This window comes from Phodopus roborovskii, unplaced genomic scaffold (genome assembly GCF_943737965.1).
Source record: "Phodopus roborovskii unplaced genomic scaffold, PHOROB, whole genome shotgun sequence".
NCBI lineage: Eukaryota > Metazoa > Chordata > Mammalia > Rodentia > Cricetidae > Phodopus > Phodopus roborovskii.
In genome coordinates, this window is record NW_026125316.1 from 51,312 (window position 1) to 65,468 (window position 14,157).

Consider the following 14,157-nt stretch of genomic DNA (forward strand, 5'->3'; position numbering starts at 1 on the left):
GCCATTGCTTCTTTTACTGTTGGTGTGAAGGGTATTTGCTGTTTTGAGATATATATACATATATATATATATATATATATATATGTGTGTATACATATATATATATATGTATATATATATATATATTCAAAGGTGTATGTCTGCAATGTCTGCCTTTGAAGTGTTGTTTTGTTTTTATTTTTTCTTTCTTGTCTGGAGTAATTTCATCTGATTAATAAAATGGCAGTTTTTATTATGTGACTTCATGTAGCTTTGACATAATTTAGATTATGCAAATATGAAGTGGGTAGTGAATGAAACCAAAGGCCACCAATAACTACTAAATATAACCATTTGGGGAGAATTTGGCATTAACCATCTATATTTATAAACAAGAACATCTGCACAAACTTGCTATGGTGTTGGCATAATTGCTTCTCAGGTCTCATAACTCATTTTTCTCTAAACTTACTTTGTACAAAAATAAAAGTCAATCAACTACAGAAAATAAGCTCCCAAGGAGATTTGTAACAAAAGTTCCTGGGTATTATTACTTGCTACTTGATGGGAAACAGGACTCAAAGGGAGGCATGATTCAACACAACTCATCAAAGTGTCTCCTACACTCTTTCACCACATTTTTCTATGATTAGCACACAGGTGATAGTGTGGAGCTCCATCATTAACTTGAGGTTAGCCAACAACCATTCATTTGGCACTTATTGAACAGGGGAAATAGTACACTTCATCAAAACACCTGCACTTAATGCTGTCAGACTAAAAAATGTTTCTAACGAACACTAAGATAACTTAATTGACAACAAAAAATGTCCTCATCCTTAAGATAACTCAGGGCAAAGACCTGAATAAACAAAGGAACATTGTATTACAGATATATAAAGTAGGTTGCTTACTTTTCTGAGTAGGCAAAATAAATATATTTTTTAATTTTTATTTTACATATCGATCCCAATTCCCTCTCCCTTTGCCCCTCACTTTTACCCTCTCTCCTACCCTCACATGCTCCCCGGCCACTCCCCCTTCCACCCCTCCCCACTCCACATGTAGGATGATGCTCTCCAAGAGGAGTCATCTAAATCTGCCAAGTCATTTGGAGTAGAGTCTTGGTCTTCTCTCCTGTCTCTAGGTTAAGGGAGTATCCCTCCATGGAGGATGTGCCTGCAATGTCCTTTTGTACACTAGGAATACTTCCTGGTTCCACTATCTGAAGTCCCTTAGACTCCTCGGGCCTTCCAGATGAGACCCATGTTCAGGGGGTCTGAGTCAGTCCCATGCTGGATTCCAAGCTATCAGTCTGCCTCTGTGTGTTTCAGTAACCTGGTCCTGTGCTCTCCCTCTGCATCTGGATTCTAATTTGACTCAGTGTTTAGTTGTGGGTATTTGCTTCTGTTTCCAACAGGTACTAGATGAGGGCTTCCTGATGGTGGATAAGTTACTCATTGATCTCATTATCAGGGGAGGGCATTTATGGTAGACTTTCCACTGTTGCTCAAATTGTTAGTTGGAGTCAGTCTTGTAGGTCTCTGGACATTTCTTTAGGTTCAGTTTTCTCTTCAATCCTATAATGGCTCCCTCTTTTATGTTCTCTCTTTCTCTCTCTGTCTCTCTCTCTTTTTCTCTCTCTCTCTTATGTCTTCAAATCCTCCCCTGACTCAATCTTTCTAGTCCCACATGCTTTCCTCTCCTCCCCTTCTTTTTGTCCTAGTTGCCTCTTCACTCACTGCCCACCCACTCCGCATGTGCTCTGGAGAACGTGTGCCTTCCTCCTTCTGTGAGTGTCCTTATATGAATCTCTTAGAATGCACCTTGTATCCTAGTTCCTCTGGCGGTGTGAATTATAGGCTGGTGATCCTTTGCTCTAGGTCTAAAATCCATATGTGAGTGAGTACATAACATGTTCATCTTTTTGTGACTGGGTTACCTCATTGAGGATGGTTTCTTCATCTTCCATCCACTTGCCTGCGAATTTCAAGATTCCCTTGTTTTGTTTTTTGTGCAGAGTAGTATTCCATTGTGTAGACATGCCACATTTTCTTTATCCATTCTTCAGTTGAGGGGCATCAAAGTTGTTTCCAGTTTCTTTTAAGATTGATACTGTGATCCCCTTAAACCTCAGTGATTTTTAAGCCTTGCTCAGTTTATGACAAGACTATAAAGCATATTCTACTAGTATGACTATTTTAGTCACTGATCTATTTTTGTGAAGAGACACCATGACCATGACAACTCCTATAAAGGAAAACATTTAATTGGAGATTTGGACACAGTTTCACAGGCTTAGTCCACTATCATCACTGCAGGAAGCATGACAGGAGGAAAGACATGCATATCACTGAAGAAGTACTTGAGAGTTCTGCATCTTCACCCATAGACCAAGAGAAAAAAAGAGAAACAGTGGGCCAGGTGTGAGCTTTTGAAAACACACCCAGTGACCCACTTCCTCCAATATGGCCACATCTCTTAATCCTTCTAATCTCTTCAGAGAGTTTTACTTCTTGTGACTAAGCATTCACATATATGAGTCCATAGGGGCCATGCTCATTCAAACCTCCCCAATTATTATTAGTTTTGTCATTAGGAAACTGTGATATAAAGCTTAAACACCATAATTGGTGTTTGCTGTCCTTATCAGTATTCTATTTTTTGGACCTGAGAGACTGAGCTGAGAGCAAAAATTTCAACTTGTCTAAGGCCCATGCAAGATGATGTTATTTTCAGATATCTATATATAATCTATGTGTGGGTACCTTGATTATTTAATACTCCCTTTGACATGTTTATTGTCATTATGAACTCTGAAAAAAAATGTTTTCAATACAATTGGAAAGGGTTCTATGCAATCTTCTAGGTACCCCACTTCAGTGTTTCTTAGGAAACAATTAAATTGATCTTCTGATGACTTATCTACAGATCATATATGAAGTTTGTATTTGTGTTAAATATGTTGGTAATTATGATTTTTCTTTAATTCTTATTTTGACAGTGTTTTTGTATTGCCGATGCTTTCAACATCACATCAGAAAAGTATGTGAGAGGTTCTTTCAGAACGTTAACAAGAACATGTAAAGCCATCACAATTGTTTCATAGCATTGCTGATTAATCTTTTTGGAAACAGTTATATTTACAAAACTGAGACCTCCCTAGAGAAAGTGTGAATTCCAGCCCAGGCCAGGAAAGAGACACAGTAAGGTGAAACACTGCTTTGAGGTTGTCTTCTTCACCTTCTCTTTTACTTTCTTAATAGAGGCTACCTAGTTCAAGAACACTATTTAGTTATGGAAGGGATCAGCCAATACATTACTGAGATTCTCTGTTTTTTACTTATCACCTGCAGATGGGAAAGGACAGAGTAAGAAAATTACTTATGGGGAGCATAAATAAAACCATTAGACTTTGGCTTAGTAAGAATTAAAATGCAATCATTGCTAATGGATAATTATAGCACCATTAAGGTAATGAGTTAATTATTGTATTAATTGGCAGGTTAATGAAACTCCAATATGGATTTTAAAGTCTGCATTTAAATAACAGGGAAATATATTACCATAAGAATGTTCTCCAGATACCATATCTATAAGGAAACAGCTTATTTCTGCAAAAAAAGAAGTTCTGATTAAACATTAACTGCCCTGAAACCCACACGTTGGAAGTATATAATTGAAAAATGTGGGAGACCTAAAAAAAACTATTGGTTTTTTCATGTAAACACATGATGTAGGGTAAAATATCAGATATGCTTCAAATTGGTATGATTTATGTGAAGAAATAATGTAATATGTTGTCACCTTCATTTAAATATTTTCACATTTTGCACTTTTTTATTTTCAACAAGCCATCAGTCTTTCTAATTTTGATAGCATTTTCCCTCATCTTTCAAGTTGAGCCATGAAAAAACAATCCTGAAATAATTCTGTGTTGAAAGTTATTATAATTTATTAAAAAAAAAAAAAAACCAAAGCTGTTGATTTCAGACCCTAAATTCTGAGGTGGCCACCAACTTAGGGAATTTTAGAAGCCACAGATTTCTTTCATTTTTATTCTCATTTACAAAACAGTATCCTAACAGAGCCTCCATCACAGTTACAACTATTTTAGGTGTTAGAATAATCCTCAAGAAGAGGAATGTGTTTTATAAGGGGATAGATAGATGACATATAGATATATGATTGGTAGTTTATAGATAGATGTATAGATGGATAGATGCATGGCAGATAGGTAGAAAGACAGATAGATGGACAGATAGCTAGATGATAGTAATAAGAGAATAAAGTTGCTTGTTAATGTCATAGGAGCATGAGCACACACATATAATGTCAATTTTAATAGGAAGATCTAATTAATGAGAAAAATATTCTTCCTAAATAAATGTCAATATAGTCTATCACATAATACCCTTTGAAATCTTATGTGTGCTTCTTATTTCTATCAGAAAGCTTTAAACATCCTTTGAATTTCTTTTATGGAAGAAATATATTTGTTGCCATAATAAGGTACTGTTGACATGACCATAGAGAGTTTGAGGATACAGACTTACTAACAAAACATCTTCCAGTCTCATCAACTCCTCAGCCCTGACTATAGGTAGAATATTGGATCTTGAGTGAAGTCATCTGGCCAAAAATTTCATCAAATACAACAAAGTAATGAAGTCACACTTAATAATTCTGACAGAGGCTCAGAAAGCTAGATGGTGAAAATACTGTGAAGCCTGAATGGAGGAAAACTCAAACTGTAGTGAATCTCTATCTGTACTCAAGATCCATCCTATCCATATTACTTGCAATATATGCATAGTTTGCATCTCATTCCTTGCAATGTTATGATATATTATCACATACATATTCAATATTCACATTCAATCCTTAAAACAGTGGTTTCTAAGTCCTCATGATTTCCTGAAAAGTATGTGTGACAACATGCATCTTTGAATATCACATTTGGTCTTTGTTTCTGGATTTGTCAACAAATGTTTTGAAACTCAAAGAAAGAAATACATGAGATGCTCTTATTCATAATATTCCCCTTTAAAATATGCTGACCAAGTAAATCTCAGTAGGTTCCTATATAACTTTAAAATACTGTTTCCTGGGAATAAAATTAATCAAGTGATTACAAGTTTGAGAATTTCTGTTCTACCCCATACCTTTGAATCTCTACAAGGGGGGAGACAAATTGAATACTAGAACAATGGTGAGGCATGGTATAGGCAATTGTCTCTATACAATGGAACTCATTCAAACTAATTAAAAGGGTTCAGAGAGTATATGTGGTGAGGAATATACCACAAGACATACAGCACAGCCTGGTCTCACAGGTTCAGAAACTTCTGCAGCCTTTGATAGTGTACTGAACTCCATACCTGATTCCTCTAATAAGACAATTAAGATAAGTCAGGTACATTAAAATGTAAAAGTAATATCAGGAAGGAAGTAAATATAGGAAGTCCCAAGTCATAGAACTTTGGTAGATGTACTGGAGGTCTAGGATTTATGATTGGCCTCTGAAGTGAACGAGGTTTATATAGAACTGAGCTCTTAAACCTCTGTGGTTTGGTGATCACACCCAGTTCTTATGGCCAAAATATTGGTTGAATTTTTGGATACTAGCTGGTGTTAGAAAATAGGAAAATTTTCATTACATATTTTCTTTTATGGATTGTTTTGCTGGCCTGTTTTGAGAGAATCTAACCATGCTTCCCAAGCAGGTTTAGAACTCAGAGTTTTCCAAGAGCTATGGTAACTGCTGTATTTTGGATGAAAAAAAATAATTGAGTAGAAGTACCACTCAACTTACATATATTAAAACCATAATCTTTGTTTGTTTAAAATGATACTGGATGCTGGGATCTTTAAAATAGATTTGGGGAACTATCCTTCAGGAGAAAAACCTGAGATCTGGCTAATTTTTTTTCTATCATATGACATTTAAAAGAATCTATGAACTACATACAGAGTAAGAGGTATGTTCTCAACATCACTGTATCTGCCAATATCTCAGACTTGAATGTTCCAGGTTCTTGGACTCTAAAACTACATTAATTTTTTAAGCCACCAGGCATTGTTTCTCCCTTTGGCTCTTCATTGGGTTCAGTATTATGAAATGGCTAATCCTGAGTAGAGCATTTTCCTGAGCCCTGCATCATGTTTGTGAATTATGAAACCTTAGGTTCGTTGTGGGAATCCCTGAATTTGTGACCCTGCTGAGCAATTAAACTTTAGAAGTAGTTTAAACATGAATTCTGAAGCTATTACTGAATTGTATGTCACTATGTTCATTTGATTCGGTGTTGTTAGTGATTTTAGATGACATTTTAAGCTCAGAACTCCACAATTAGCCTTTTATTAATCTTGCTAAATTGAGATAAAGATAACAATTGACTCTCAGTTTAAAGAATCTTAAAATATGTCACTGGCCCACCATTGCTCCTTTTTTTCTTAGGATACCACTGTGCCTTAGACATATTAATAGCTTCTCAAAACTTGTCTTGATTGGTGGCTTTTTCTCCAGTTTTACACAGGTAAAATTAAAGAAAATGAGTATCTACTCTAATATTCATACTTGCAGCATTAGATAGATACAGAGACCCCCAAGAAATGGGCAGAATGGAGATAAGGATAGAGATAATGCTTTTATCTGAAGCCACAGAACAAAGTCTTTAGCTGAAGTACCATGCATCACTCATCCTATAACTTGACACTGTTGCAAGATTGAACATACCTGTTTACCTATCACTGATTTCACCCTCAATATCTTGTAATTTGGTACACCAGAAGAAGCAGAAATGAAATAAGTGTGTGAGAAACAGACATTAAACATCACAAGCATCTCTTGTATAAAATTGTATAAAATAATCATGCAGTAGTTTCCACTCCAAGTACATCTGGAAAACTAAGAATTCACATACTATTGATTTGAGTAAAATGTTGCTGTCTCCACTGGTAGAGCAAATCCCTCTCTAGGCCGTTCATTTCTCATTTTCATCAGGGGAGAAGGGAAGAGTGGACAGTTTGGTTGTTATTTGAGAAATGCCTGATAGAAACTTTGGACATTGTGTGTAGGGTATTATTTCAAGATCAACGCCCCTCTGCATTCGCTGATTTCTGAGTCCTGTCACCAATTTCCTCGGCATTTTGGACACTCTGTGACTTTGCACACTGAATAAGTTCCTGAAAATGGGTATCACAAGGTTTTGCAATCTTTCTGGAAGTCTGACCCCAGGAAATAAATTGCAAAGCAATCTTCCTTACCGAACTCCGCAAACATCAGTCAAGCCTGTTTCCTCTCATTTTTCAGTATAGCCAAGAAATGTACGAACGAGGGGTGGCCCAGAGAACCCTTCCTGACACAGACACTGAGAAAGAGACACAAAGATAATGGTTTCTGTCACAGAGCAGAACAGCCTGAGATGGCTTTTCTGCAGGAGTTACAAAAGTGAGGCCAATGCTCTGTGTGAGGTGTGAGGTCTGCTGCTGCCTCCGTGAGAGAGACACAGAGAAGCTCATGAATGCTGTTTCCAGCAGCTGCTGCAGCTGCCCACTCCACAGAGAGGAGATGCCACATGCGTCTTCAGTGAACTCACAGGAAAGAACAAAATACATAAATGTCCTTGTGCATGCTGGTCATCTATCTCCAAGTGACCCTTCCAAGTTCCCTTAGTCAATATCACACAAGTCAGTCCCTTTGCTTGGTCTGTTTAAGTCACTGACTATGTTGCTTTTAAATTCTTCTGCCTGGCTCTTCTGAATGTGTATTAACTGACTAAAATGTATTTTGTTTGGAATGTAGTATGTAAGGAGTAAGGCTTTTCCTTCCGCTGCTGGTCTTGTCCCACCGCTGCACCAGCTCCAAATAACACACTAAGACGCTGTATTTGATGTAGTGCTGTTGGCCCATTACTAGTTTCTTATTGGCTAGCTCTGTCTTAATTATTAACCCATTTCTATGTATTTCCACGTGGTCTTACCAGTGAAAGGTGGCTGGCGGTTCTGCCTTCTCCAGACTCTCCATCTTGACTCCTCCTTACACTTCCTCTTTCCTCCTTGTCTCCTAGTCCCTCCTATTTTCCTTTCCTATTGGCCAATAGTGCTTTATTCATTAACCAGTATGAGAAAGATATATACATAATGGCATCTCTCATCAGTAGTAGGTTATTTCTAAATTATCATCTAAAAATAAGAATAATCTCTACTAATTCCAGACATGAAGACATACACCTCTGGCCCAGCTTTTCCACAGTGAACTCCTCCAACATTGGACTCTTTTAGGTTTGCAGAACCTGTGACCTCTCAAATCCATGTTTTATTTCTGTCTTTGCACTTTTTCATTAGATTTGACAAATTATCCTGAATTTTAATGTTAGAGCCTGGGCTTACCTCCTAGAATGCAATTTCTTATTTTCTTAAGACTGGTAAGCATCTGGCTATATCAATAGATCAAGAACAAAGGATGTATTAGAATTGGAGATCTTATGACCTTATCCTTCTGCCACACTTTGTAAGTGGACACAGCAATCGGCCTTTTACCAACTGCTGCAGATGACATTGGTGAGAATTAATAACCTTGAATAATTTGAATTTTGGGATGGATAGTTTTATGCCAACTTGGCACATGGTAGAGTCATCAGAAAGGAGGGAAACTCAACTGAGAAAATGCATCCATAAGATTAGGCTTTAGACAACCAGGTAGGATTTTCTCAATTTGTGACTGATCTAAGAGAGCCCTAGGTTGGTGGTCTTGGAAGTTATAAGAAAGCAAGAAGACCAAGCCCTGATGTGCACAACACTAAGCAGCACATGTCCATGACCTCTCCATCAGCTCCTGCCTCTAGGTTCCTACCCTGACTTCTCTCTGTGCTGATTAACTATCACCTTAAGTGTAAAGTGAAATTAACCCTTCTCCACAATTTGCTTTTGATCATAGTGTTCTTTCTCAGCACTTTCTCAGCAGTAAAATCTCTAAGACAAAAAAAAAAAAAAAAAAAAAAAAAATAGTGCCAGGATTGTGGAGTACTCCTTACTTTATACTTCTTAGGAACTTTGGGCTGCAAAAATCATTGGATGCTTAGGGCTCATTGTGCCTTTCTTTGAGATCTTGAAAGATAGGATTACAGAGAGAAATTCAGATGACATAAGCCTGTCTTTATGAAGACTGAGAACAAAGTTTAAACATTTATCAGGACCACTGTTATTTTGATCTAAAGATCCATGATATCTGGTAAGCTGAGTATTGAAGAATCAGTCCTTAATAATGAAATACCAGAATATCTGAAGTACAACCTTTGCTTTATTGGGTCAATTGATGCTGGTTAACTAGAGCTGAAGAGTCATCTGTGATTAAGAGGATACCAGCATCACTGATGTGAAATTTCTGGGAAGTGTTTCCATAGGGTAAACACATAGAAACTCTGGTCCAGAGGTTCAGAATGCTGCATCTCTTCTCACCAGCATAATATGATAATGTGTAAGAGTCACCCATGTGGTTCCGATTTTGAAGGCATGGAGAGTACCTGTTGCTTGGCAATGAGTGTTGGGGCTTGAGTTCCTCGTGAGAGCTTAGGAAAGGCTGTTGATGAGTGCACAGTCTAGTTGTAGCAGAGATTTCAGCAATTTTGAGATGCATTGGAAGACCAACCAAAACCACATTAGACATTGAATGGATACAACCTTAGTCTAGGATACACTCTGTATGAACTTAAGAATGTAGATCCAGAGATATATATCAAGGACTTTGATGGAGTACATTAAATCACAAGTGAATTCCAGACATAGAACAATGAGTTGGTTTTGTTTTTTTCAAATTATGACAGTGTTTCTTCTTCCCTCTTGAAGTAAAGTATTTAACTGATGTTTTATTATTATAATTATAATTATTATTATCATTATTATTATTATTTTATAAAATCCCATAGTTGCAATATTTTGAACTTTTAAAAAGATTTTGTATTTTTAGAGAATTTCAAATTGTAAAAAGACTTTGGATGTTTAAATGTTTGAAATTTTATAAACTATTCACCTTGCTTAGAGTTTCATTGCTATGAAGACATACAATGACCATGGAAACTCTTTTAAAGGAAGAATTTATTTGGGGTTGGCTTACAGTTCAGAGGTTTTGTTGGTTCTTTTCATGATGGGAAGCATGGTGATGTGTAGGCAGATATGGTGATGTTGAAGTAGTTGAGGGTTCTACATCCAGATCCTCAGGCACCAAGAAGAGATAGTGAATGGGCTTGGCTTGAGTATTTGAAAGTTCATTGGTTGATGGTCCTGGATTCTAAAAGAAATGAGGCAGATCAAGTAAAGAGTATTAAGAAAAAAAAATGTCATTCCTCCATATCTTATACATCAGTTCCTGCCTCAAGGTACCTCCCCAGTTAGATTTCTTGCCTTTGGCTGATTTAGGATATGTAAACCAAAAAACCCTTTCTGCTTGAGGTTGATTTTGGCCACAGGTTTAATCACAGTGATAGAAAATCTAGCTCAGGAATTTGAGGAAATCTGTTTTAATCATTGTTATGTCCTGAATACAACCATTCTTTACTACTCCAGCATCAGCTCCTCTTTTTTAAGGAATGTGGACACAAAAGAATGTAGACCAATACCACAATCTTGGAGTAAGTGCCTATGATCAATAAACAAAAGAACAAGCATATAAAATGATGCTGACCTAGCAAATGCAGTCCTTATCATATTGGATGCTTATTTCTACTTGTGAATATATATATATATATATATATATATATATATGAAGATTAAATGAGGGGAAATGTTATGAAAATCAATAGTCACTTTAATAAGAAAATTTCAATAGCAATTTTATAAAAACAATATTTCAAGACTTTCTAGCTCTTTCAAAAGGAAGGATCTTAGTCAACAGGAGAATTAAATCTATTATCCTGCTGCTGATAATTATAGATTAATGTAATGTTCATAAACTCATATATATGAATATTTAGTCATTGGGGAACAGCACTATTTGAAATAGATTAGAACTATTAGGAGGTGTGGTCTTTGGAGGAAGTGTATCACTGAGGGTGGACTTTGAGGTTTCATAGCCCATGACAAGCCTAGCTTCTTTCTCTTTCTTTATCATGAAGATCAGGATGTAAAATTCTATGCTACTTTTTTAGTATTATGTCTGCTTGCATGCTGTCATGCTCCCCGCTACGATGACAATGGACTAACATATGAAACTCCCAGCAAGCTTAATTTAATCAGAGTTGCCTTGGTCATGGTGCCTCTTCACAGCCATAGAAAGAACAGTGAGTGAGACAGATATAAATTTTACAGAATTGATTTTAATTATATTCCAAGAGAAATTTTATCTTACATGGACAACTTTGCTACATACTGTTTGTAGAACTAAATTCTAACTAAGAATGCCTGTGCCTTTATATGGTTCACTTTAAGAAAAAATATGTTTAAGATCCTTCCATTAATATTTATAACAAACTTAATCTATTGTAAAACAATAGAGTCTTTAAGAAATACAGAAATTAATCATCTCGTTAAAAGCATTTTGAATTGATGAAATATTGAGAATTTATACATTGTTATGATTTCATAATTGGAAAACAGAAATTTGAAGGTGTCTGGTGCTAGAAATGGAACATCATAGTGGTTTCCTAATAAGCAAGAGAGATATTATGTTCAGTGCCAAATGCTCCCAAAGAAATGTCTATTGCTGACAAACAATAATAAATACATTCTTTTCCATATAACTTATTTATATCATATTAATTTAATACATTTCAAAATTAACAGGACCATGATTGCTAGAGATGAATGGGTATGTAAAGTTGGGAGAGAATGCAATCCCATGAGAATGAATGTGTGTGTGTGTGTAACAAAGGGCAAGTTATGGGGAGGAAGCAAGAAAAGAATGAACATTCCAAGACTCAAACGTTCAGGGTGGCCACTAAAAGCTATATGTTAATTCAGTTAGTTTGTATAAATGTAGACATGAGCTCTCAATGGGAAGTGAATGGCCTTATTCCCTCCTAGCCAAATTTAAGAGTTACCAAACCAAAAAAAGCAAGAGAAGTGCTGGAATTTAGATTTTACATGAATATTTTCTAATTACCGCAAAATATTGTGTCTTATGCTCTGTCCACCTGCTGTTATCAACTGGGTAAGATAGAGAAAGCAAATAAATGGCATTCCAAAGTTTCCTTGAAGAGCTAGATTATGTTTAAAATGTTCTAAAAATGCTGCGTTCAACCTTGATCAGAAAAACTTGTTGTTAAAGATAGATGCCAAAACACTTAACTGGTCAAAGTACATAGAGTAAGTTATTGTTGAGTTCCCCACTCAAAGATGTCTATAACATCTCTGTTAAGGCTAGAGAACACTGCAGAAGAGAGGGTGGAAAAGTTACAATATCAGAAATACAGGAAGGATTCCTGTGAAATACTGTTTATTGGATACAGCTTAGGCATGGCAATCCTGAGCATGCAGTGGCAGTGGCTACTTACATAAGATCTATCTAAAATGAATACGTAAAAGCAGGTGGGAGACTTGAGTAGAATGTGACTAGCAAGTGTAGGAAGGTACAGAGGAAGGATAATGACAGGTAATCATGGTCACATAACAATTATCTGAATAAATGACAAAAATGCATATTTTAGATATGGTGATTTGGGAGGTAAAGGTATTCAACCCTGGAAAATTATTTCATGCATAAAATGCTAGCTGAACAAAAACGTGGACATGATTTTGCATCATGAGAAGGCACATAAACCTGTCTGTGGAAGCATACATCAGAAACTCAGTGATCCCATGGCAAAATGGAAGGCAGAAAACAGAGAGAGAGAGAGAGAGAGAGAGAGAGAGAGAGAGAGAGAGAGAGAGAGAGAGAGAGAGCAATGGGAGTTTTTTTGGGGGACATCTATTCTGGCATATACAGTGATCAACAAGAGACCTAAAATAAGATGGTTGAAGGTGGCAAAACCAAATTGTCCACTGACATTTCCTGAATATCTGCACACACACGCACACACACAGACATGGTGGGGGGGGTGACTTTGTATGTGATCAAACTCTGACACAAAAATTTGTTTTCCCATTTGGCCATAACCTAGTCATCTGAAGATTGTAATTATGTCTTATCTAGGAGTAATTTGAAAAAGCAATGGACTTCTCGAGTAAAGGAGAGTGAAACTGGACTTTGCTGCCTTTTGAGATTAGTCCACAGACATTCTGACACACAAATATTAATTTCCTGGGTATTAGGAAGAAAGGATTTAGTGCCTATATTATACAAGAATTATCAAAACAATCCATACATTTTCATATTCTATGTTGAGGATTGCCCATAATACTTACTATTGCCATCCACTGAAAATATTTTCAGAAACAAAATTGCATTTTGCAAGAGTTTGTTCTACAAAAAATGGAGGGTGAAGACATATTATATGTATGTCTTATCTAGCTAGGAGAACTCAGTTTCATTCTTTTTTTTTTTTTTTTTTTTTTTTTTTTTGTGGTTTTTCGAGACCGGGTTTCTCTGGAGTCTGTCCTTGGCTCTCAATCTCTATACCAGGCTATCCTTGAATTCACCTGGATCCACCTGCCCATGCATCCCAGGTGCTGTGACTTAATGGTGTGCACCATCACCACCCAGCAGTTTTATTCTTTTATATAAGAATTATCATGAAATGCAGTTGAAAGTTGTGTGCTGCTTTGTTTAATTCAGTGACCACCCCTATGGGAAATTGGAATAGGGCTATCAGCCTTGGCACCTTTGATTTTCTTTTTCGTATTCTTTCCTTGAGCAAAACTTCTCCAATTAATATGCTATGTAAAGTTTTGCTTCACATGCTAGCTACACTAACTCTTAGATTATAACCTTGAAAAATATAACTTACACAATTATGTGAGTATCTTCAATGTGAATTATCTTTAATAATCCAAGCCTATCTCATATGTTTATTTTAGATAATTGGGAAAATAGCCACTGACTTGTCATCTTATGGATTAGTGATCTCAGAGCTTAGAGGTTAAATGATTAGCAAAAATCATATAACATTTCCAGCTGTAGGACAGCAGATTTGAGCACATGTGTAGTAAGATCTATCTGCTTAACCACAATAGGGAAAGCTACTAGGGTACCAAAAGACACCTTTCATTATCGAGAATGGATTCAATAATGCTGTTTCTTCT